Source organism: Schistocerca serialis, chromosome 8 (genome assembly GCF_023864345.2).
Source record: "Schistocerca serialis cubense isolate TAMUIC-IGC-003099 chromosome 8, iqSchSeri2.2, whole genome shotgun sequence".
Classification (NCBI taxonomy): domain Eukaryota; kingdom Metazoa; phylum Arthropoda; class Insecta; order Orthoptera; family Acrididae; genus Schistocerca; species Schistocerca serialis.
In genome coordinates, this window is record NC_064645.1 from 508,857,782 (window position 1) to 508,884,525 (window position 26,744).

The 26,744-nt window shown below is 44.8% G+C and overlaps 1 protein-coding gene across 1 annotated transcript in view; it reads right to left on the reverse strand.

The window, feature by feature from the left end:
- Window positions 1-25,636, reverse strand: part of LOC126417099 (uncharacterized) — a 221,440-nt gene extending 195,804 nt beyond the window's left edge. Inside the window, exon 1 of the mRNA XM_050084993.1 lies at window positions 25,528-25,636. The gene's annotated coding sequence lies outside the window, so the exon portion shown is untranslated. The remainder of the gene's footprint in view (window positions 1-25,527) is intronic.
- Between the last annotated feature and the right edge of the window lie 1,108 nt (window positions 25,637-26,744).

Below are 26,744 nucleotides of genomic sequence, written 5' to 3' on the forward strand. Positions count from 1 at the left end.
CGCAACACTACGAGGACCGCCAGTTATACCAACGTACACCAAATTTGTAATTGGATTTTCCTTGCAAATATAATTCATCGCTTCGATCGTAACGGAACAAAACCGACAGATGTAAAAGTGCATCTTACTCGTAGTGGGCTGCACGCCACGGGTTTATGAAATGAATGCGGCATTTTTTAGGATGGTTTTTGAGACTTTCTCCTTCATTCCATTATCGACTGTTTAGTTGTATGTAAATGTACACAATATTGTCTCCACGAAATGGGAACACAGTGGTGTAGAGGTAAAGTAACGAAAGTATAAGTTCTAGAAGTACACACAAAAATGGGGGCATATTCACATGACTTGCTTCTGTCAGTTTACATTTACAAATTTCAATCCTCTTGTTAGTTGACAGACGGTCGAATGGAGCGCCTGTATGTTGCGGTCCATTTGACAACAACGAAATTGGACGCAGGCTACGGGCTACGCCCACCTGCCGGCAGCTGACTCCAGCGCCAGTCTGGCGCGAGCTACATCTTCTGTGTGACCCTTTCGAGCATTTCCCTTCACATCCCTTAAACATTAACTCCATACCGAAAAATCTCTTGGTATCATTTTAATATCAGATACGTACTGCTTCGTAGGTTGTGTAGGAAGTTAGCACTATCGCTAAAGATTGTAATGGCGTCGTTTTCAAAGTGGCAGAGAACTTAAGTTCATCATAATTTAGCCATTTTGCGCGAAGTATTTATAAATTACATACACAAACCTTCGTCATGAAACAGTCTATGAAGTGGTGAAACCGCAAGAAAATGCATTCAGTAGTTCCTGAGATGAATCGAACTACAGACACACAGTGTGGAGGGGGACTTTAATTGTTTATATGTGTAGATGGAAGAAGAAGATAGATAGATAAACGTATAGATTATGCTCTGAGGAGCCAAAGAAACTAGTACACGCGCCTAATGTCGTGTAGGGCCTCCGAGAGCACGCAGTAGTGTTGCAACAAGACGTGGCATGGACTCGACTAATGTCTGAAGTAGTGCTGGAGGGACTTGACACTATGTATCCTGCAGGGCTGTCCATAAATCCGCAAGAGTCGGAGGGGTGCACATCTCCTCTGAACAGCACGTTGCAAGGCATCCCAGACATGCTCAATAATATTCATGTATTGGGAATTTGGTGGCCAGCGGGAGTGTTTAAACTAAGAAGAGTGTTCCTGGAACCACTCTGTAGCAATTTCGGACGAGTGGGGTGTCGCGTTGCCCTACTCGAATTACTCAAGTCCGTCGGAATACACAATGGACATGAATGGATGCAGATGATCAGACAGGATGCTAACTTACGTGCCACCTGTCAGTGTCGCATCTAGACGTATCAGGGTCCCATATCACTCCAACTGCACACGCCCCACACCATTACAGAGCCTCCACCAGCTTGAACAGTCGCCTGCTGCCATTTAGGGTCCATGGATTCATGGGGTTGTCTCCATACCCGTACACGTGCATCCGCTCGATACGATTTGAAACGAGACTCGTCCGACCAGACAACATGTTTCCTGTAATCAACAATCCAGTGTCGGGGTTGACGGGCCCAGGCGAGGCATAAAGCTTTGTGTCGTGCAGTCATCAAGGATACACGAGTGGGTCTTCAGCTCCGAAAGCCCATTTCGTAGATTTTTAGTTGAATGGTTCGCACACTGACACTTGTTGATAGCCTAGCACTGAAATCTGCTGCAGTTTGCCGAAGGGTTGCACCTATGTCACGTTGAACGATTCTCTTCAGTCGTGTTGGTCCCGTTCTTACAGGATCTTTTTTCTGCCACAGCGATGTCGGAGATTTAATGTTTTGCACGATTCCTGATATTCACGGTACACTCGTGAAATCGTCTTGCGGGAAAATCCACACTTTATCGCTACCTCGGAGATGGTGTGTCCAATCGTTCGTGCGCCGACTATAACACTGCGTTCAAACTCACTTAAATCGTGATAACCTGCCATTGTAGCAGCAGTAACCGATCTAAAAACCGCGCCAGACACTTGCTGTCTTACGTAGCTGTTGCCGAACGCAGCGCCGTATTCCGGCTGTTCACATATGTCTGTATTTGAATACGGATGTCTATACCAGTTCCTTTGGAGCTTCAGTGTATCATGCCACACATGTACCGTAATAATTATAATTAATTATCCTTTTCGCAGAAAAACGACTGGTTGTGGTAATAAGAATGTTTTGCGGAAAATTAGAAAAAAAATGCGACTGGAAAGCAGTACGGTAGACTTCTAATATTCCTGCTTCCCCGGTTAAGCTAACGCCGCCGCTCGAAGGCTGGCGCCGTCGTATGGTATTGCAAAAGTTCAAATGGCTCTGAGCACTATGGGACTTAACATCTGAGGTCATCAGTCCCCTAGAACTTAGAACTACTTAAACCTAAGGACATCACACACATACATGCCCTAGGCAGAATTCGAACCTGCGACCGTAGTGGTCGCGCGGTTCCAGACTGAAGTACCTACAACCGCTCGGCCACATCGGCCGGCTATTGCAAAGGCTCGAAAAAGTTGGTTTTTCGACAACTCTTAAGGTGCACATCATACTGCAGCAACTTCTGGTACCTCGAAGTATGTACTATAAACATGCACATGATGTGCAAAATCGGTAAGCATCTGGTTGTAGGGATCCCGTGTGAAATGAGAGAATGCTCTAAGCATTGCAGGTAGCGTCGTCGGCAGCAGAAGCAGAATTCGATTTTGCGGCTAGGGTTTAGCAGACGCGCGGCCGGCCAGCCTCCCACGTGCCGCCTGCTGAAGCGGGTCTGTGACTCACGCCAGACGCACCGCTCAGCACCGACTGTTATGCAAACGCGCCGTGGGCGAGTGTTGACCCCGCCCGGATAACTGTTCCCCGCGGCGACGCGCGTCTTCGCTCACTCGAGCGCACCTCGAGGCCAGCGGCGCGTCACTGCGGCCCGACCTTCAGCGCAAGGTTCGCGGCCGCCGTACGCCCTCGACGTGCGCAGCTCGGGGTCAATTTCAGCAGGGCGTCACGACGGCGACGTGCAGCTTTACATGGCGAGCTACCAGGCTGTGTTCTGCACAGCGTACGTTGCAGTAATCAGATTGATTTCGGGGAACGTGACCTGGAGTCGGTGGCATTCAAACCTGTCTGCTTTCTTAGATACGTATACAATACTTTCCTTGTTTGGCCTCATTGCAGTAATAATTTAAACAGATTTTTGGAATATCTCAGTCCAACCCACCCAAATATTCGCTTCACTATAAAGGTGAAAAAGAATGACTGCGTTCCCTTCCTTGATATGTTAGTCAGGAAGAAGGTTGTTGGCACGCGCCACTTTTATAAAGCCACTCACACTAATTTGTATTTTCAGATTTATACTTGTCAACATCTAGCTCAGCATGAAGGACTACTTTGTTTCTTGGTTCATACGGTCCAGGCCATTTCAGACCTCGAGAGTTTGTCAGCTGAGTTTGCCCACCCCGAGTGACAAACATCGCCAGAACGGTAATAGTGAAGAAATCACAGGGACGTTGCGCTATCGATCAACCGTCAATCGGGTAAGCGATGAGACTAACGTGGTGCTGTAAGTATATAGCCAAAAGGATTAGTGGTATTCTGCATGAAAAGGATATGAAGTGGGTTTTTATACCACCACCTAAGATTAGCGCCGCTTTAAGTAGTGTAAAGCGTGATCTTGGTTGCTTAGGGCTGGTGTATTCACATGTGAATACGGACGAGCTTCCGGCGCTGTTATATTGTACGGCTGTGTTTACAGAGTGAGAGCGAGGTTCTGTTCTGCGCTGCTGTGCCTGTCGTCGCGATAACCTGACGATGCCCTATCCGGGCGAAACACGTCGTTCTTGAGTTACTAAAGAACGTTGTGCAACCTAAGACTGTGTTTTAAATAGTAGCAATAATAAGGATGCTGTAACACCATCCCAAGAAGGAATGGAATATTTTTTAGAGATATAGTAGTAAACTTACTGTACCCAACTCCATCGTGTGCGAACAGCGTTGGCCACCTAAAAATGTTCGCCGTCAGGTCGTTGATATATATCGTCATAAGTCACTCGCACTTAGGTTTGCTACACCAGCCTCTGCTTTCGCTTTTGATTATGTCTCTCCATCGTGAGTGAAGTACTTGGTTCTGATCGCTGTTGTCGTTGTTTTTGTGGTCTTCAGTCCTGAGACTGGTTTGATACAGCTCTCCACGCTGCTCTAACCTGTGCAAACTTCTTCATCTCCCAGTACCTACTGCAACCTAATCCTTCTAAATCTGCTTAGTGTATTCATCTCTTGGTCTCCCTACACGATTTTTACATTCCACGCTGCCCTTCAATACTAAATTGATGATCCCCTGATGCCTCAGAACATGTCCTACCAACCGATCCCCTCTTCTAGTCAAGCTGTGCTACAAATTTCTCTTCTCCCCAATTCTAGTCAATACCTCCTCATTAGTTGTATGATCTACCCATCTAATCTTCAGCATTCTTCTGTAGCACCACATTTCGAAAGCTTCTATTCTCTTCTTGTCTAAGCTATTTATCGTCCATGTTTCACTTCCATACATGGCTACACTCCATACAAACACTTTGAGAAACGACTTCCTGATACTTAAATCAATACTCGATGTTAACAAATTTCTCTTCTTAAGAAACGCTTTCCTTGCCGTTGCCAGTCTACATTTTATATCCTCTCTACTTCGACCATCATCAGTTATTTTGCTCCCCAAATAGCAAAACTCCTTTACTACTTTACGTGTCTCATTTCCTAATCTAATTCCCTCAGCATCACCCGACTTAATTCGACTACATTCCATTATCCTCGCTTTGCTTTTGTTGACGAATCTGATCGCTAGATAATCTTAAATCTGATCGAATACCTTTTCTGATACTCCATAAGCGCGTATTCTCCTAATAAGGCAACGGTGGTATAGGTGGTTCGCAGTGATGATGCATAACTTTGGCGAGGATCTGGTTCACAGTCACGTTAAAGTTGCGTCACTGGAGAAGGCAAGAAAATGCCGGAGGAGGGAGGCGGTGTAGGCGCGGGAGAGAAATTGCCGCTCACACTGATCAGTTTCCGAAACATGATTCACACGCGGTACCTCTCAACCATTATTTGCACGGGTACTGATATTCTCAATGTATGCCACACCTGTCATATGGTCGAGTCACATTGTAATAATTTGGCAACCTATTGAGAATTTGAAGAAAAGGAAAAAGCAGTGTGCAGGTGACATTGAGATCATTGGACACTAAGCAGAAGCTTACATTGTACAAGTTTATGGCGGCCTCCCAGATCTCATTCCGACATTCCCTTTAGTTGATTTCAGGGATACGGCGGAAGACTTTAATCTGAATGGGCAGACGGAAATTTTAGCACTAATGCCAGTGTGGAATCTTTGTCGGTAAAGTAGCCAGTAGTAAAAATAAATATATCCTCTATTTGTGCGAAACATGGGATTAGTCAGACATATCGCCCTGCAACCCCATACACTTAGAAACCGTTCTCTAATATAGATCGTTAATGTGACATGACCCGAGTAAATTTCTAATGAAGATCTCTGGAAGTCACAATAGTCAGTCTAGAAACAACGAAAATAATTTAATGATTACCAGATGAAAAAGCGAAACAGTACCGTTGAGGCTGTAGTACTCTACGGGTTCTAATAGTAGGAGGACGAGTCGTATACCAAGGAGACCTGGTTACGCACCACTAAAAACGATTTGTGACAAGAAACGAGGAAATTAATAGAGCTGAAGAAATTTGCTAAAAACATGCTAGAATTTCTCACGGCCGCACTTTTCCAGGAGGAACCAGAATGATGATAGAACGCCCAGCCACTTAATAAATGGCCTACATGTGAATAAATAAATTGCTCTCAGGGATGTTACAACGGTACATCAAGCAGTGCATACCACAACTATGCTTACACGGACAAAAGGCTATTCGTGTGAACACAATGATCGACATTATCTCGCAAATGCACAGTATGGTTCAATAAAGTGTAGAGTAATTTATGATCGACACATTTCTCGGATGTACTGCTAACCGACATTAGACAAAGCACTTCTTTGTTCTGAGATTTCAACCGCCCAACGACATGTACGGAATGTGTGTGGAAGTTCATTACCTCCACGGGGGAAGTCATAAAATAAGCTGGCCGAGCCTCACCTTGAAAATGAAATATTCATCCCATTGAATTCTGCTGAAGTAATTCGCGGATATTAGCGCTCTCTCGACCAGGTTACTTCTTCCAACAATTGGTCGTGTATTTGGTATTGTTTTTTGTCTGACTCACGACATATTTCCATTGGACGAAACAGGGAACGGGTATCTTTAAAGAGGGGAGTATTTCGACATCAGTGGAGCCTATATTTGATATTAGGGATTAATCGGATTGGCTAAGAAACTAAACTCGTAAAGAAGATTATGACATACTGCACTTGCTTTAATTCGCTACGTTTATTATTAACGTATTTAATTCTTTTTTTTCAGGTACGTATCCTGATACATGTTGGGTGCATTCTATTGGCAGTGTGGGTAAGTAGTCTTGAACTGAATTATCTCTAATAGGATTACTTTTTTTAATTCAGACACATCGTACACAGCGGTGGAATGCTGACTAGCGGCTGCATTCTCTTGTGAAGTGGAGTGCCTTCCGAGGGGAGTTGAGCCGTAAGTCAGTGAGATATGTGGGACTGCTCGCGGTGACTTGGTATGGATGCCACGTCCCAACGGCGACTGAACGGTGGGACGCATATCGAGACTAGGAAGCCTCCGAGCGCTGTTGCCTTATGCCCTAAACCGAACGCCCGTGGTGTTGCTGACGCTTTTTGTTGCGCTTTTATCAATTTAAGTTGAAAGTACCAGACTACGATGGAAAAGTCTCGGGTTCCATAGTCGGCCAGTCCAGGCATTTTTTGTCTGTCAACTATCACTTCCTTCATCTCGCCAATGTTTGGTAACGTGAAAACAGTCGACTTGCACCACGGTTCAGAGACTACATTAAAAACCGTAGATCCCCCCTATAACTGGTTGGGTACCAGCTCAAAAAGTCGGAGGGAGACATTGGCATACGACCTCCAACATTACCATGCCTAGTAAAGCACTTTAGTGTCCAAACCAGCTTTCGTTTTGATGTCAGCTTAACGTATTTTTCTTTTTTTAACTGTAGGTAGGGGTCATTACTTGAAGTATCTACTGATCACTTTAAAATAATTCTACTTAACTCCTCGACGAAACAATTTTGTCCAAACTCGTTTCAGAATAAACCACTTATTACAGAACTGAATTAGTGTGAACCAATTCCTTGTAGCACCCGAACATCAAATCAAAATGTGGAGAAAATGTCAGGATTTTATGACGGGGAAAACGAATCTTTTACATTGAAGAGGAGTGTATGCTGTTCTGAAACTCATGGGCAGATTAAAACTTTGTGCCAGGTCGACCATGGCAGACAGGTGATCTTCTGTAAAGTTTGGAGGTAGGAGAGAAATGTTGGCATAGTAGAAGTTATGACGGCGGGTCGTGAGTCGAGCCTGAATGGGTAGCTCTGTCGGTAAGAGCGGTGCTCGCAAAAGGCAAAGGTCCCAGGTTCGATTCGCAGGCCGGAAGACAGTTTTCGTCTGACATGGAGTTTGATGTGTATGACTTTCGCTAGTATCACTGGTCAACACTTCTCGATCAGACGTCGAAATATTGTGCAGAAAAACAGAAGCGTCAGAGCCTCTTAAATATCGAAAACAGTGGCTTTCCACGTGGATGTTAGTCGTCTTGTAGCACGAGAACACACAAAATGATGCAGAATTATGCACTGCCTAAAAAGTTAAGAAACTGAAGACGTGTCGGATGTCATTGTAGCTTACTATGCGTACATACCATTGACGGGTGTGCTAAGTGATTAACAGCTGCAGTTCTCTGTGACAAAGTGCCTCAGTGTGCATCAGCGTTGTTCGTATTTAGTGTTGCTGTCAGGTCTGGTTAGGTTACGTGAGAGGCGTGAACAGCTTAAGATGTTGCGTCATAATTGTCGAGGACACGGAGATACCGCGTACTCTTGTGAGACAGCGGTGGCAACATCTGACAAAGTTTGAAAAGGGACCACATTGTGTGTGTCTATTTGGTCAGCTGGTGGAATCATGCAGTAGCCAAATTTTTAGGGCATTCGGATCTTGAAATGCGTGGGAGCGTGACGGCAGACATACTCTTCGTCGAGGGTCGCATCGACCACATCTGATTACCACAGACCACCACAAGGGGAGGATCGCCGTATTGTGCGCCACGCATTTCGTAACGTCTTCACATCTGCCGCTGCTATCCGAGAACAAGTAATGGACTCCCTGTAACATTTTACCTCATCCCACACCATTGGTAGAGACTAGTAGCGGCTGGGCTAGGGAACTACCGCCCTAAGCGTAGGCTGCCGGTAACAGCACATGAAAAACGGCTGTCCTGTGACCAGGAAGTATGGATGGCTGGTGAATGGTTTCATATTGTGTTCTGCGGTGAATCTCGGCTCTGGACTATCCTCATACGACCATCGTCGGCGGCGACGTGGGGAGAGGTCAAATTCTTCCAATGTTTTGAAGAGGCACTGTGGTGTTGCTGGCGTCGTGGTGTGCGGAGTCATCGGATGTGACTGCAGTTCACGGGTGGTAGTGCTTGAGGAAACTATGCTGGTACAACGATCATCGCTGACATCCTGCGTCCTCATGTGTTACCTCTTACTCGACAGTATCGTTGTGCCATATCTCAACAGGATAATGCTCTTCCACAAGTGGCATGTGCCCCATATACTGCCTGGGTCATATTGAGGTTCTCCCGTGGCCAACAAAATCACCAGATCTGGGTGGGACCATCTTGGACGTCAAGTCGTCCCAGTGCCAGTATCCACATGTCGAGGACCAGTTGCAATAGCTGTGAGCCAGCTTACCCTCAGGAGAGGTCACAACGGCTTTATGAACCCTTCCCGACCGAATCAGTGCACGCACCAAGACGAGAAGGGGTGCAACGTTGTACTCGTAAGTTTATTCGTACTGCCAAGTTCTTTGCCAATATGGCTGTGTTTTGTGATCGCTGAAATAGCATCATACACCCGTTCAATCCCTGAAGTTTGATTCGTTTCCTCCTTCCTTTTGCGCACTTCAGGTTTTTTTTCCAGGCAGTGTATAAGGATGTAAGAGTTGCCAGTGTCCTGAGCGGCTGCGTGGTAATGGTCCGCAAGCGTTTCTATCCTGCGCATGCAGCCGACTGGTTTGCGTAGCGGAAGCGGCGAACTTCGCCGTGTGCCTAGACTAGCCCGCCTTTGGCGAGTTAATCGGATAACAGCGCGGCCCACGGCCATTATCAGCGGGGCTCGCTATTAGCCGGCATTATCATAATGGCGCAACGAGCGGCCTGCGCCGTCGCGTTAATTACGGCCCAGGCGGCGCTGGGAGCGGCCGGAGCGGCGGGCCCGGCTCTGCTGGGAGCGCTGCGGCGTTCCAACAGCCGAGAGGCCGGAAATGCCGGATTCGCGTACTCGTCAGGTGACAAAGTTCCAGCTAAGCGAATACTCGCTTAACGTAAGTCTGAGTCCAATATTTACGAGTATTGCTCAAATTACGAACCCTGTAATCTTCTTCCTCCTCTCCCGCCCCCATCTTCTTCTTCCTACTTGAAAACACACTATCGCTTTCCTGCATCAGACACTTGTACTCGCTTTTGTGCATCAGACACTTTACCACTACGTGTTTCGATGATTCCCACCGTGAGAAATTGCATCCTCACATGAGGCATGATTTGTATACATTTAGCTTCCATTCATGCTGTTAATCAGATGTAATTAAATTTTCCTGGAGACATATTGAGTCTCAAATTTATCTTCCATAAGAATAGAAGCTGAAACAATGAATGAAAATATGTGTCAAGGCCGGTACTCGAACCTGGGTCTCATGGTTACTAGGCAGATTTGCTATCTACTACACCCCCCCCCCTTCCCCCCCTGATATTGTGACTAAGACCGCTGTACAAATTACTCTTCAATTCACACCTCGGCTTCCCTCGATTTCCCCCTTCTTCACCAGTTGATACCCAGTACGTCTCCAGGGAAACGTAATTACATCGGACCAGTATATCACCTATGCCTGAGATACAGGCAGGATTCCATCATTACATACAAAGCTGAGGTGTCATTCCAATATCAGAGCCTTCGCAATACTGATGGTTTAAGAATCAGAAAAATCAATAGGAGCTCAGGTGTGAATGGAAGCCGCGCGGGATTAGCCGAGCGGTCGGGGCGCTACAGTCATGGACTGTGCGGCTGATCCCCGGCGGAGGTTCGAGTCCTCCCTTGGGCATGGGTGTGTGTGTTTGTCCTTAGGATAATTTAGGTCAAGTAGTGTGTGAGCTTAAGGACCGATGACCTTAGCAGACAAGTCCCATAATGTTTCACACACATTTGAACATTTGTGAATTGAAGTTTGTGTTAGGGTGGGCATTGGACTGGAGTATTCCATGCAACTGTTTTAGCCACAATGCCGGGTGCCGTAGTAAATAGCACATCTGCCTTAGTAAGCAGGAGACCTGCGTTGAAATTTCAACCTTGGCTTTATGACATCCGTACGTATAATGTTTCAGTGTGAGAGTTGTGTGAGAGTTCGCTCAGTAATCGTGGCACATAATATACTGATGAGTGTAGCGACTGTTGCCTGTGTTGAGTTTAGCGCAATCTATCTTCCGACAGTAAATAGTCATTCTTTTTACGTTAACCATGCTTCAAAATTATCAAACGGGACCTTTCATGAATCATATTCCTGTCAGTCCGTCCTAACGATAAGAAAGAAATCTAACTAATGAAGCAAAAACGAGTTATAACTATAGGTAACGGTCGGTGGTACAAGGTCAAGGAGTAGTCACAGACAGTTTTAAACTGATCATTAATTAAAGGATATCTTATAATGTGGCGTGGGAATATCGTAACAGGCCAGACAGGACAGTAGTACAGCTTATGGGAGAAGACAGCCACCTTGTAGTAACATCTTCAGGTGGGAAGCTGCGAAATTGCATTTGCAGTGATACTGCCGAGCATAGGCGCCTGTCCACAGCAGCAGGCAGAGTGCAAAACAGGTTACGTTGCAATCGGCTTGCTGCTGTGAAAATGCTTCTGTGGTCTGCAGTAACAATAGCACCAAGACTGTAACCACGCAATTCTTCACCTGAAGATGATAGTGTAAACCATCAAAACGTGTAGTAGAGCAATAAGTGAGTGAATGACGCAGAAACCTGTTTCATTTGTATTTAATTGTCAGTCTTACTCATCATGAAGGCTTCTTTAATGGACTTAATAATTACCCTGCCGTATAAAAGGAGTACCAGGAGATAGGGGCAATGCTCCGGGAAGTCATCTGAAGCAAAATATACGTATTTTGTCTTGCGAAATGTTAAAAACCTGATTTCGTATTCTTGTTTTCCGCTAGTTCCTATCGTTTTGTTTTTAGTTTTTTTTTTTTTTTTTTTTTCATGGTTGTCATAGGTCGTGGCCATTATATATGACATGAATCGTTTCTTTGCACTTAATGTACTCCTGCTTCTTACACTTTTTAAGGTGTCAGATAGTTTTGTTTAATTGCTAATTGCTGCGCGTAGGCTCGCTTTGTATGTTATGCTATAGACTTCGATATCCAAGACAATATGATGTTGCGTGTTTGGATGGACTATTACAGGTGCTTCTCACATGATGATAAACATAGCTACGTAGCCGGCGCAAGATAAATTTTAAAATACTTGCGTTGATGATTATGTATCCTAAGGGATCTCCTTCCGTGTTACGAGTGCAAGTTCTTCAACGATAAAATACCATTCAAACTGTCTCTCGCCATATTCCCCCGTTCTGGTGTGTGTGTGTGTGTGTGTGTGTGTGTGTGTGTGTGTGTGCGCGCGCGCGCGTTTGCACGCTTTTTTCTTCTTCGAAGTATTGAGAATGATGAACACCATAATACATTCCTTCCCGTGAAACATCATTTAATTACCTGTCCAAGAACTTTTCTTCACTGAAGTGAGAACGTCAATCAAACTTACAAGTGATAGCCAAAATAGCCCCCTTGCGTCCTTGCATCTGAGAACTGTCATTACTAACACACGTTTGGAGATTATTTAATGAACAGTGGTGCTTGCGTTTCAGCCGCCGTTGCAGTTGATTTTGGACTTCTTGCAAAATGCGAGTATCTGGCCTAAAGCTCCCAGTCCACAAAATGTTACACGCGGAACTTGTTCAAGGTTTCACATACGTCGCAGTTCGGACTGGTTGTTCGGCGCCCGTTTTACAAGATAGTCGGAAGACACATTCTACACATGAATGGCCATTCGTGAGGTGTATCGTAATAATACAACAAAGTATTTCCAATTGTTCTTTTGCGCACGGTTGTCGACTCACACTGCCGAATATACAAATTAGTTTCTTTTTTTCATGTTGGTGTTATTCATCATGTACGTTAGGTCTTTGGCCTTTTGGCCTGTTCTGAATTGGTCCCGTCACATTTTCTTAGGTCTTCCCAATGTTTGTTTTCCTTTTTATACATAATTGACTTATAGTTTTAGTTATTCCTATGTGTAGCGCTCTGTCTACTTGTTCTTTACAATGTCTATGGCGGTGTTTTATTATCTTCATAATATTTCAAATTTATTGAAGTTATAATACCAGACCATAGACAATGAATTATTGAATTATGTAATTTTAAATTTTGAGTTACGACGGTTGTTGCTTTCGTAGCGAAATACATATTTAGTTTTGTAATAGTACGATAGATATTTGAGAAAAAGAATGTGTTATTGTAATTCCGTTCTAAAAATAAATAGTCATCTTTTTTCATAAGTGGAAATGTATACCGAAATGATTAAAAAATTTATAGTTTTCGTATAATTTGTAGCCCAAACTCTTCCAAATAGCTTAAATAGATGGAGCAAATTGAAAGTTTTACCGGCCTGGGCTAAATTTTGTAGCTTTGAGTTAATTATAGTCACAAAACAATTAATATGCTAGATTTCGAAATGCAGCTTAATCCGCAGTTCCACATAACGTGTTTTGTGCACGAAAGAGGTATTACCGTCTCGTGTCTTCTCCTTCTGGTTCTGGCCCACCATACAACTACACGTACGTCGTTGTTTTGTCCCCTCTTTTAGACTTGAACATTATTCTTGAGCAGTGTCATTGTGTTAATAGAAGCAGAGATACATCAGCATAAGGGTGTTTTTTGCCACGTATCGTTCTCTCTCTCTCTCTCTCCCTCTCTCTCTCTCTCTCTCTCTCTCTCTCTCTCTCTCTCTCTCTCTCTTAGTGACAAGTTATCAAAATTTTTGTAACGATATGAAGGTCTCGTAACGCATAGTAGAGGCTGAACTAACTCGTCTGCGTACGAACGAATGCTCTTGTTGGTGCGTCATGTGAGGTCTCCTGGCTAAATAGCTGGCCACTGCGCAGCCGCCCCCGATGACTGGAATAGCCGCAGCGGGATTACCGGTTGCGTCTTCCGGGGTCTAAGACAGCGCCGTCCGCTCCACTTGGGGCTGGCGGGCGCAGGAAACAGTCGTGAGAACGGGGCCATCGTGGCCCGCGTGTCGCGTCCCATCGGGGAGACACACAGGCTCTGTTTCTGGAGATTCGGCACGCGCCCTACTGAACGTCAATGGCACTCTTCCTGTTGGTAACGGATGACGTATGTTCACTCGGGCTTCCGTCAGGCGAACCGATTCTGCGTGTGTGTTAGCAAGGGAATTGGATATACAAGGGGGTCTGACCAAATGGTGGTAGCCTGCTTTTCTCAGACTAATAGGGTTTCAAAGAAGATGTAATGATTCTTGAGGTCTTAGTGAGAAGTATAGTGTAATTTTTAAGAATCCCAACGTATAGTGCGTGGCGTGGGTACTTGGCACCAGTATAGCTATTTTCTGCCTTGTTCCTTTCGCGTATTCCTGGCCAAGGGAAGTCTAATAGTATCAAACATAGACCTTAATTTGAAGAAGATATTTCTGAGTATGTACATTTGGAGCAACGCATTGTATGGTAGTGAAACATGGGCTGGGGGGAAACCAGACAAGGAGGTACTCGAAGCATTTAAGATGTGGTGCTACAGAAGAACGTTGAAAATTAGGTAGACTGATAAGGTAAGGAATGAGGAGATTGTGCGCAGTATCGGAGAGGACAGGAACATACAGGAAACACTGACAAGAAGAAGGGACAGGATGATAATCTGTTAAGACATCATGGAATATCCTCGGTGGTGGTAGATGGAGCCGTAGAAGGTAAAAACTATAGAGGAAAACAGAGATTGGAATGCATCCAGCAAATAATTGAGGGCGTAGGTTGCATGTGGTACTTGGAGATAAAGAGGTTAGCACAGGAGAGGAAATCGTGGCGGGCTGCATTGTAGCAGCCATGAGACGGCTGATTCGAAAAAGGAAAATTGAGCGAGAGGAAAACAATTGCCTCTGAACGCAGCCTAATTCTCTCTAATTCTCTCTCTTAATTCTCACTCCTAATTCTCTTATTCTCATAGTTTATACGCCACACAATACTGCATCGCCATCCTTCCAAATATTGCCATTTAAGGTCCACGAGCATGTTACACTTTCGCATGGACTGTACAGAGCTGTTAAAATCTCAGCATTTCGTCTCCGAATTCATTCGATGTATGTAGTCACGGTTCCTTGAGGAGGACGCCAAACACTGGAACAGTACAATTGGTTGCCCTGTCGTGTGGTATGAGATTTATTTTACATGCGCACTGGACTTACACGGAACTGTTCAATCAAGTCGAAGTCCTCCATAATACTGATTTTGTGTGTTCTTCCTATTTAGTGTACCTCCCTATCATTAACACCTAAATGTTTAAACGGTGAGAAATATTACAGATGTCTAATCTTTGAGTCGGATGCTATCGGTTTCTTTCTGTTTTGTATAGGCGTAATATTGCATTTATCCACATTTAATGAAGTTCAGTTCTCTTTAGTATGCCTAGTGGAAATTTTTTCAAGTCCTTCTGCATCTCTTTGCAATCGTCCTGCGACAATACTTCACTGTAGACAGCAGCATCATCAGCGAACAAACGAATACTGCTATTATCGTATATTTACGTAATTTTCCATTTTTTAATGTTTGATAAGGAAAAAACCAGCATTTATTCGTCAGTTTAGTTCAACACAGCATCATCACATATTCAGTGGTCTTTTAATGAAAATTACATATTTAATGTATAATAATATGTCTTTATACTCTCCTGGAAATTGAAATAAGAACACCGTGAATTCATTGTCCCAGGAAGGGGAAACTTTATTGACACATTCCTGGGGTCAGATACATCACATGATCACACTGACAGAACCACAGGCACATAGACACAGGCAACAGAGCATGCACAATGTCGGCACTAGTACAGTGTATATCCACCTTTCGCAGCAATGCAGGCTGCTATTCTCCCATGGAGACGTTCGTAGAGATGCTGGATTTAGTCCTGTGGAACGGCTTGCCATGCCATTTCCACCTGGCGCCTCAGTTGGACCAGCGTTCGTGCTGGACGTGCAGACCGCGTGAGACGACGCTTCATCCAGTCCCAAACATGCACAATGGGGGACAGATCCGGAGATCTTGCTGGCCAGGGTAGTTGACTTACACCTTCTAGAGCACGTTGGGTGGCACGGGATACATGCGGACGTGCATTGTCCTGTTGGAACAGCAAGTTCCCTTGCCGGTCTAGGAATGGTAGAACGATGGTTTCGATGACGGTTTGGATGTACCGTGCACTATTCAGTGTCCCCTCGACGATCACCAGTGGTGTACGGCCAGTATAGGAGATCGCTCCCCACACCATGATGCCGGGTGTTGGCCCTGTGTGCCTCGGTCGTATGCAGTCCTGATTGTGGCGCTCACCTGCACGGCGCCAAACACGCATACGACCATCATTGGCACCAAGGCAGAAGCGACTCTCATCGCTGAAGACGACACGTCTCCATTCGTCCCTCCATTCACGCCTGTCGCGACACCACTGGAGGCGGGCTGCACGATGTTGGGGCGTGAGCGGAAGACGGCCTAACGGTGTGCGGGACCGTAGCCCAGCTTCATGGAGACGGTTGCGAATGGTCCTCGCCGATACCCCAGGAGCAACAGTGTCCCTAATTTGCTGGGAAGTGGCGGTGCGGTCCCCTACGGCACTGCATAGGATCCTACGGTCTTGGCGTGCAACCGTGCGTCGCTGCGGTCCGGTCTCAGGTCGACGGGCACGTGCACCTTCCGCCGACCACTGGCGACAACATCGATGTACTGTGGAGACCTCACGCCCCACGTGTTGAGCAATTCGGCGGTACGTCCACCCGGCCTCCCGCATGCCCACTATACGCCCTCGCTCAAAGTCCGTCAACTGCACATACGGTTCACGTCCACGCTGTCGCGGCATGCTACCAGTGTTAAAGACTGCGATGGAGCTCCGTATGCCACGGCAAACTGGCTGACACTGACGGCGGCGGTGCACAAATGCTGCGCAGCTAGCGCCATTCGACGGCCAACACCGCGGTTCCTGGTGTGTCCGCTGTGCCGTGCGTGTGATCATTGCTTGTACAGCCCTCTCGCTGTGTCCGGAGCAAGTATGGTGGGTCTGACACACCGGTGTCAATGTGTTCTTTTTTCCATTTCCAGGAGTGTATATGTAATACTTTTAATGCCCATGAGTTAATGGTTGAAACATTCAAATTGTAAGCATTGTAACAATTAAAACATCACATGATATCATTCTTGGTTTCAAAGATAAGTTCTTTGAAATGTTTAAAGGAACACAACAAAAATTTAGTTGATATCTCTGTCAGGCTGTATAGGGTGTCCCAGGAGGAATGGTCAGTATCCAGGGATATGACAGGAACGATCATTCGAAGGAAGGATGACTAGTAAACATGGGCTCTAAATTGCATAACTTACGAACTATGAGCACTTGTCAATCACCGCTACTGTGAAATACACCTTATTTACAGCACAAGTGCTCGTAGCTCTTACGTTATGCATTTTAGAGTCCATGTTTACTAGACTATTTCGCCCCGAATGATTGTTCCTGTCATATCCATGAATATTGACCATTTCTCCTGAGGCACCCTGTATAACTGAAGATTTTCTGTTATTTTGGTTCCCAAAATGAAGATCAGTGTCAGCTACGAGAAGCAAAACGGAAAATGAGAGACTTTTCAAGTCTCTTTTGCTTTCAACGTTGCCAAAAAGCACTGTGGTGCAGTATCACCCATGCAAGTACGCAGTTTTAATGGAAAGCTACACAGGGCCAGAAGATGAATAGTCATCTCCTCAATTATTCGGTGAGATTCTTGATACCTTGCGTAGAGACGTCAACATTTGGATCACGGAACCGATTACGCATCGTCATTCTTTCGTTTTGGAATCCATATGTGCCACGTGTCCCGCTTTTTCTAACTATCCGGAGACCGTTGGTATGCATGATAATAAGGCCCTGGGGTCCATGCTTCAAATTAGAACACGCAGCTAACTGATGAATAGTTCTCAAAGGTGCAGAACTTCGGATAAACCTAAAATCTATCGGACATAGTTTCACAGTGGGCACCTTACAGGCGACCTGACCGGTGCCATTCTTAGCCCTATAATATTATGGTCAGTAACATTTGCAATTGGCCAACACATACGATCTAATTTCTTCCCCATCGGAAATGCGTGTTACATCAGGATAGATACCCTTGCTGCAAAGCCAAAATCGTGCGACAGTGGTTTTGAGAACATGCTAAGAACCGCACTCGTGCATACTAGATCCGACGGACATTAGCTATATCCCAGGACATCTAACACAGCTATGAGATCATCTCTTATTAATCTACAGACCTAAGTTTTTTCGGTTCAGCGCACGGAGATAACCTCTCAGTAATATACGAAACTGCACAACTTGAGCGTAGGCAGTTGATGTCAGTTACTTTTGACGATGTGTGAAAGTGTTCTAGAAACAATACCACGAATAACGAGTAAGTGCAAGGGCTCGATCAACGCTCTGTTGAGTATGTATGGTGGTGATGTCGTTGAGCAGTGTAAACGTCATTTATTTATTATCCTCGAAGTACGAAGTATTAGATAGGTTGATTTTGCGCCTGATCCAGTGAAGCCTTACCTTAGACTAAAGCCATTTAAGCTCTCACTCCCCTATTTTGTTACGAGCCTTCCATTTCCTAGTTCCCTCTTCAAATCGCAAAGCTTGTCAAGCAGCATTTTAATCAACATATGACTTGCTAAAAAAGGAAAAGGAGTCAAGTTCACTAATCACAGCTGACGTTCTACAGGTATCCCGTATTTGTGTGATTTAGAAAATGTGCTGTGATTCGGATATTTCATTGTTTGATTCTTACTACAGGGCTATTCCGATGTAGATTTGCCGGAACTGTATTAGTAAATTACGAACAGAATGTTTAACGAATATAAACTTACAATTATTACGAGAGGAGGCTGAAAAGTAATGCACGCGTTTTGGTAGAACGTCACGTAAAGGACCTTCAGAAACGGGCCAACTGGCATGTGGTAGCTAACTTCCCCTCTGTAAGCATGCCCAGTCTGAATGCGCTGCGTTCATCCAGTGTATTTTGCGTAGTGGAGGTATGGAGACAAGTAGCGCTATATCAACGCGAGCTATAAAGCGGACTGTTACCGAATTTATAATACTCGAAAATGTGACTCCTAGTGAGATTCATCGTCGTTTAAAGGCTTTTTACGGTGACGATGCTGTTGATAAGTCTACCGTAAATCGACGGGTAGTAAAATTTCGTGGTTGCGAGTCTGGAAAAGCTATAATTGTTGTTGAAACACGCAGGGGACGTCTGATCTCTGCCACAGACTGTAAACATCCCAAACTCGTCGACGATTTGATACAAAATGACCGGCGAATCAGTCAAAAGCGTATCGCAAACCATATTGGACTAACCAAGGACTTGATCGGCTTCGTTACTGAACAATTAGGATAGCGAAAAATCTGTGATGGGTGGGCTCCCTTACAGAAGGGAGCAAACAGCGTCGATTGGAATACTACGTGACGGGGGAGGAGACTTCCTTTCGAAGACAGAGCACTGGATGTCAACATCCGTCTTCTCCTCAGGCGAAAATATTCAAAACACAACCATGCGCAAAAAGAAGAAATTGACTGTGTTTTCGGATGCTCACCGAATTTATATGACGGATTATCAGGTACTTCGGGAAACGGTTCTTTTTAGCACACAGACACTTTAAAACACCTCCGACGTCAAATTTGTCGTGTTAGAGGCCTAGCGCCAATAATCTCATAAGACTTCAACGCTCGTCCTCACACCTTGCGCGCAACTGAAGAGCCTCTGCGAAACCTGAAGTTTGAACAGATTTCGGACCTTCGTTACTCAATGATCTTGCGACTTGAGATTTTTGTGTTTTTGTTCTGCTCAATAAAGATCTCAAATGTAATCACTACACTTCAGACGATGAGATCAAGGCAGATGTGAATTCCAGGAGTGGACAAAAGTCCAAGAATGTTTCAGTGATGGAATGAAAACCGTGTCTCACGTTGGAAGGAATGTGTTAGCCATAACGGTGACTTCGTACAAAAATAAATATTTGATTTAGAACCTTGAGAATTGTACTTCAATGTACTCCTTGGCCGTTCAAAAGCAGTTTCTTAATAACTGTCAATAAAATTTCTCTGGCAACATCCGTTGCGTCGAAAGAAAATTACGTCCAACGTTTTCATTGTCAATCAGTACCCGTTTTTTGTGTCTGTTATACAAACGTCAGGCAGATGTGAAATTACATGTAGATGACTGTACAGCTAATACACTGAAGCGCGAAAGAAACTGGTATAGGCATGCATATACAAGTACAGAGATATACTGTATAAACAGCCAGAATACGGCGCTGCGGTCGGCAACGCCTGTATAAGACAAGATGTGTTTGGCGCCGTCGTTAGATCGGTTACTGCTACTACAAAGGCAGGATATGAAGATTTAAGTTAGTTTGAACGTGGTGTTGCAGTCGGCGCACGAGCGATGGGACACAGCATCTCTGAGATAGCGATGAAGTGGGGATTTTCCGGTACGACCATTCCACTGCTGTACTGTGCATATCAGGAATCTGGTAAAACTTCAAATATCCGACATCGCTGCGGCCGGAAAAAGATCTTGCAAGAACGGGACAACGACTACTGAAGAGAATCGTCCAACGTGACAGAAACGCAACCAATGCTGGGCCGTCAACAAGTGTAAGCGTACGAATCATTCAAAGAAACATCATCGAAATGGGCTTTCGGAGCCGAAAGCCTACTCGTGTACCCTCGATGACTGCACGACACAAAGCTTTACTCCTCGCCTGGGCCCGTCAACATCGACATTGGACTGTTGGTGGCTGGAAACATGTTGCCTGGTCGGACGAATCTCGTTTCAAATTGTATCGAGCGGATGGACGTGTACGGGTACGGAGACAACCTCATGAATCCATGAACCCTGCATGTCAACAGGGGCTGTTCAAGCTGGTGGAGGCTCTGTAATGTTGTGGGGCGTGTGCAGTTGGAGGGGTAAGGAACACCTAAAACATCTAGATACAACTCTGACAGGTTACAAGTACGTAAGCAACCTATCTGATCACCTACATCCATTCGTGTCCATTGTACATTCCGACGCACTTGGACAATCCAGCAGGACAATGCGACACTCCACACTCCGAAATTGCTACACAATGGCTCCAGGAACACACTTATGAGTTTGAAACACTTCCACTGGCTGCCAAACCCCCCAGACGTGAACATTATTGAGCATATCTGGGATGCCTTGCAAAGTGCTGTACAGAAGGGATCTCCACCCCCTCCAACTCTTACGGATTTATGGAGAGCCCTTCAGGATTCATGGTGTCAGTTCTCTCCAGCACTACTTCACACATTTGTCGAGTTCATGCTATGTCGTGTTGCGGCACTTCAGCGTGGTCGTGAGGGTCCTACACGATATTAGTCAGGTGTATCAGTTTCTTTGGCTCTTCTGTGTAGCAATGTTAAGTACAGCAACTGCAAGTAGTCATAGGTTTTTATCGGCCGATATTCCCTGTGGATGAGAGTCGAAATAGTGTCGACGGTCCTCGGAAACAGTCAATTTTTACGTGAGATCATCTCGCAGTTATGTCATTGTCAGTGATGAGATGGCAGAACTGAACGCGGCCAATCGTTGTTGCCTCACTGGGAGATTAAGCAGCGTGGGAAATGCTATAAACGTGAATTTACCATTTTTCTCTTTTTGTGCAACAGGGCGTGTCGATATCGCTGTCGTACGATGCGTTTCACTAGCTCGTTTGAAGCAAGCTTAAAGAAAAACCATACAGTGACCTCGTGTTCTGGAGAAATTTCGAAAAACTACGTAACGCGCAAATCTGTGTGGTTGAGCCAGGATTTGAACTCTAAAAGGCATAGCCAGTGTCTCATGCTGTGGCATACCACATGGTCATTACTTCGTAATAGCGTAGTCAACACTACTGCAATTGCTTTCGACCTGCTTGTTAAGGCGACACTTCGACTCAACTTAGCAGTGTGTAGGGGGTGTATAGTCCGTAATTTCCTATTGTTAATGGCGGGTAAAGTACTCTGGCTATTATTCGTCCGTTCTCTCCCTGAAATCCTCTCATTTTATTTCCCCTTTTACAGTGCGCCGCCGAAGCTGTGCATCGTCTTCATGTGTCATAGAAATGTATTATTTCAGCTTTCTAGTCTTGCTGATGATGCGAATTTGCCACTGATTTTATTTACATCAGCCTTTTTGCAAAGTTCATTGTGACTGGAGCTATCTAAAATTTTACGGCGCAAGGTTATGGTATTCCCCTTGCCATCTGCGGAGAAAAGAGCTATACAGCAGTAATACAGTTGGAAATTAGAACAAAATGTAATCTCTCCAGATGTCCCCGCAAAATAAACATATATTTAGAAATAAGGATATATGAAAAAACAGATATCCACGCCTTATTTCGGAGCAGTCTGTCTACATTGGTCATAGACGAAATTGGCCGAATAGTGTCTTACATTGCACTGCTTCAGAGTTCATCTCTCAAGCGAGCATTAAAGTCCCCGGCTTTGTCACCGCACTTCAGTGTGCTGGAGCAATATACTTCGCGCAACGAATGGTGGTGTTTGGGTGAAATTATACCTGTATCGAACATGATAGGTGTTTTTAAGTAACGTTCATCTAACTCTTTAGTTGAGGGAAACAACAACGCAGAGAAAAGCCTCCGTGGGCTTGAAAATGGGACTTAATTTTGTCAAATCTTACAGCGAAGATATCGGTTTTGCATCTGGTGATTAGCGATTCAACCAGTTCTCTATTACAGTAAAGAGTCTCAGAAAGATATCCGTCCATTTTTTTCTTCAGGCGAGCCTCAGACATTCTTATAACTTTTCATCCAACTGCCGTCCTAACTTTCGCGTAAACGTCGGTGATTTCCGGCTAAACCTGTTCTCAGCAAGTCGACTTTATAGCCTGCGGATGTAGAACTGGAGAGGTGGTTTTCAAGGAGGAGAGAGCACAAGTAATATCACTGCTAACTAAGTTACGTCGGGGAATAGCGTTATACATCATCCTGCAAGAGCGAAACTGATTCTTTCACTCTCGTATTAACTTCCATGTAGGAACGTATGAATATTTACTAGTTGTTCTTGTTATTTTACGTTTCAGTGCAGTTGCTTCTTGTATTCATGGGAACATCAGTTCTGAATTGGCTTATTTTATAACGTAATGATGAGTGAAAGTGTGGGTAACGATTTTTATGGCAACTCGAGAATTCTTTTTGTATTATCTTCTCTTTCGTAGTGATTATATCTCATCGTAAGATCCTCATTTAGTAATAGGACATTGTGCACAGAAATAATTACCCGGTGAAATTTTAGACTCTGCGTAGTATTTAGTAACTACATAGATGCTGGAATTTTTTAAATAAATAAACGGTTGGGGAATAATATCACTAACCGTCTAGTGCAGTGAACTAAAGAATGAAGACGTTATAAAATATATGAACTAAAAGAAAAAAAAAGGTATGAGTAAGAACTTTAACGTTACTGAAACACATACTCGTTCAATATTTAAATAAACTTTTATGCTGTATAAAACATGAATAGTTTCAAAACTTAAACAGTAATTATGTTCGAAATGCGAAACGTACTTATGTACACATGTTCGTATCTTTTATTGTGAAACGTTGCTACAAATATGAGTTAGGTATGTTTTGATGTAACTACGACCTCTGCTTTATAAAGAGGTTAATACTTATTTTTCGCAATGTGGAGGATTTTTTTACAGTTTGTGTACATGTGTACGAGAAAAATGGAAAGAAAGAACATTTGTAAAATTTGTTCACTCAAAGTTTTCCTAATGGTGAGAACTGAAGAACGGCGAATAAATTTTCTTTTCTCAACATTTTTTGTTCGGTGTGGTTTTTCTTCTCGTGTTGATGTCTACTGATGGCTTGTAGAAAACAATGATTTCATGAACAAAGCAAAGACTGGGTGATTGAAATAAGTACCTTGTAATACAGACGTACTTACAAATGGGTCATCCAAGCTTTGTACTTTTTCGATTTTTATCAAATGGTGTAGAAGTTCCGAAAAGGTATGTTCTACTCACGGAAGTGAATTTCGTTTAGTTCTTTGTAAGGCTGAACAGAGATTCAAACTCACTCTGGAAAATATGGCGAAGTATTACACAGCTAAAAAGGGAAGTCCTATAAGGACTTTCTCGTGATACAGTGCATTGAGTTTTTGATCGCTGCGATGATGGAAACACGTATCGATGGGATTCGGAACTCGAACAAATGGGGAAGTCAACTCGATTACAATTTGTCCTATACAGGCATACGTACACGAGAAGGTGATATGGCCAATCGTGTGCTGTTTGAAACCCTTAGAGAGGCTTTGGTAAAAGAAGACTTTGCTTCGAACCGAGTGAACCATGTCTCGACGTCCTCAGGTAACAATGACATATCGAAAGTTACACGAAAGTTTACTTCATCCCATTGACGTTTGTCCTTGTATTTCTGCTGGCCAGCAGCGTCTGTATCTGTTATATTGCGGCACGTTACAACACATTTATTAAATTTAAGTTTTGAGTAAAGTTCGTATTTAATTGTGTACACGCGAAATTGTTACTCTACATGTACTCTGCTTTATTAGGAGTTGTGGTCCAGGCATGAATGATGTTATTTTAAACTCACATAATACATTACTATTTCCTGCTACAGTGAAGAGGCTTACGAGAAAATTGCTAGCGTTGTAACAAGCCTTTCAGTCAAGACGAGAATATGTTGAGGAAGTTAACCTGAACGTAGGTGAAAGAAAGGGTGTAAAATTTTAAAGAGCGCCGTCATGGAATCAACAAAATCTGTTGTAATGTATATGTACACACAGGCGGCCAGTTTCGGTTACACTATCATCTTCAAGTCATGGCTTAACATTACATCAGGTTGTAGGGCGGTTCCTGGCGTCAAATGCAGAACTGTTTTTAGTTACAGCATCAGTCACATACACATACATTTATTGCCTTATACAATTTCGTCAGCCCCCAATAGCAGACGTCGACAGGTCGTTGCGTTGCAGCTGCAAGCAACTAAGTATTTGCCTACAAGGAATTTTCCTTTTTAAGTGGCTGTTAATGCGTGACTTTACAGAGCACTTACGAAGCTGTGAATCACCTTCGTGTGTCACGGAAAAATATTGTTTCAGCATTTTGTACTCGGTAATGAAAGGAATTACCCATTAATTTACAAGATCTTCGTTTTGCAAAATTCACTGACAGTTGAGAAATCTAAAATTTTAAAGCGCAATGTTATGATATTTTTTATCATTAACAGAGAAAAAAAATCTATAGCAGTAATAGAGTTGAAAACTAACAAAAAGATGTCGTATATCAGGTTTCACCGCGGAATAAACGATCGTCTTCAGAAATAAGGAAAAAGGCACGTTTTGTCCGCAGAACAGTCTGCCTACATTTACCATAGACGAAATTCGCTGAAGACCGAGAGATATTCATGTCTCACGTCGCACTGATTTAGAGTTCGTCGCTCACGCGAGCATTGAAGTCTCTGGCTTCACGATCGGAATTTGGTATGTTAGACATGGATACGTAGAGTAATTGTCACCTGACCGAAACAGATGTCTTAGGAATAGGTTCTGTGAACGCCGTTCGTGAAACACATTGAAACGTTGCAGTACTGTGTACAGAACTAATCTGCCTGTGTAACTGTCGAGAAATGCCGGCGGATGAATTTAGAGCGTCGGTATTGGGGGCGGGTTTGCCCTCGTGATGTATTTCGCGTAGGACCCTTAAAGACACGATGGGGAGGGCGAGTATGGGCGAACTGAACACGGAAGACAGTGCCCTGCGGCGGGCTGGGAGTTAGGGAAGCGCGTGTGAGGAGGGAGCGACGGGCGCCGGCGCCGCGCAGGTGCGCCGACGGCGGGCAGCGACCGCTGCGCTTCCGGCCGACCTTGGCGCTGCGCCGCGCTACGCGGTACCCACCTGACTGCGGCTGGCCGTGACTCTGGAGATGCGGCAGGGGCTGTCCTGTGGCTGCGGCTGCGGCTGGGCTGGGCTGGTCGGCGCTCCTCCGCGGCGCAGCAACACACACTGGTGGCCGACGCGCCGGCGTCGCCAACTTTTCTTGGCGCGCCGCGAGCGGCCCGGGGTGGGGGTCCGAACCGCTCGGCGACGCGCTCGCTGGTTGGTGCGCTCCTCATTGTTGGGGCCGCGTTTGTTGGCGTCAGCTGGCCAATCGCGGTGTGCCCGCGATCCCCTTACACTGGCACTTCCCATAAGCCCCCAGCCGCCTTGGCCACCTATTCTCGCTAATCCCTTTTGCCGACGATGCAATCGCGGACAATGTCTGCGCCGGAGGGGGGGGGGGGAGGGAGAATTTTTCCTTTTCCTCTTGGTCAGCTCCGACAGCGGGTGTTTCTCTTTTTGGGGCCGATGTCCCGCCCCTGACGCCCACCTCCAGACACGTGACGGTCGGACGCGGCCGCTGAGAGAAGGACCTGCCGTCTCGCACGTGCGTTTTGTTGGGGGGAGATAGGTCTTCTCCGCAGCCTTTATTATGACAGGGCCAAATTCGCAAGGATCATGCCGAGAGGCCTTCCAGTCTTGACGGGGACAATTTTCTGCGGTCCCGCAAGTTCCGCGTTCTCGCCTCCAGATATGAGAGTCATCGTCAGGTGCTCAGCAGCAGGTGAAAATCACACCATTTAACGGAAACCCTCCAGTTCACTTAATTTTCCTTGTTCGTGTTATGAAACCGAGCGAGATGATACAGTCGATTCAGGACGTTGAACTTATGTCAAGTTGTTGCTGATTTTTCTTAAACAGTTGGCGTGAATGTTTGGATGATTATCTGTTTTGTGGATTCATAGCGCAACTGTATTACGATATCAGTACGGAGGGTATGACGCACCACTCGTCCAAATACGTTATGTATTTAACTTTTTTTTTTTTTTTTTTAAAAAAACATGTTTCAGGGCCTTCCGCAGTGGCCGTGCGTTTCTAGGCGCTACAGTCTGGAACCGAGCGACCGCTACAGTCTCTGGTTCGAATCCTGCCTTGGGCATGGATGTGTGTGATGTCCTTAGGTTAGTTAGGTTTTAATTAGTTCTAAGTTCTAGGCGACTGATGACCTCAGAAGATAAGTCGCATAGTGCTCAGAGCCATTTGAACCATGTTTCAGGAAGACTTAATCGCATTTC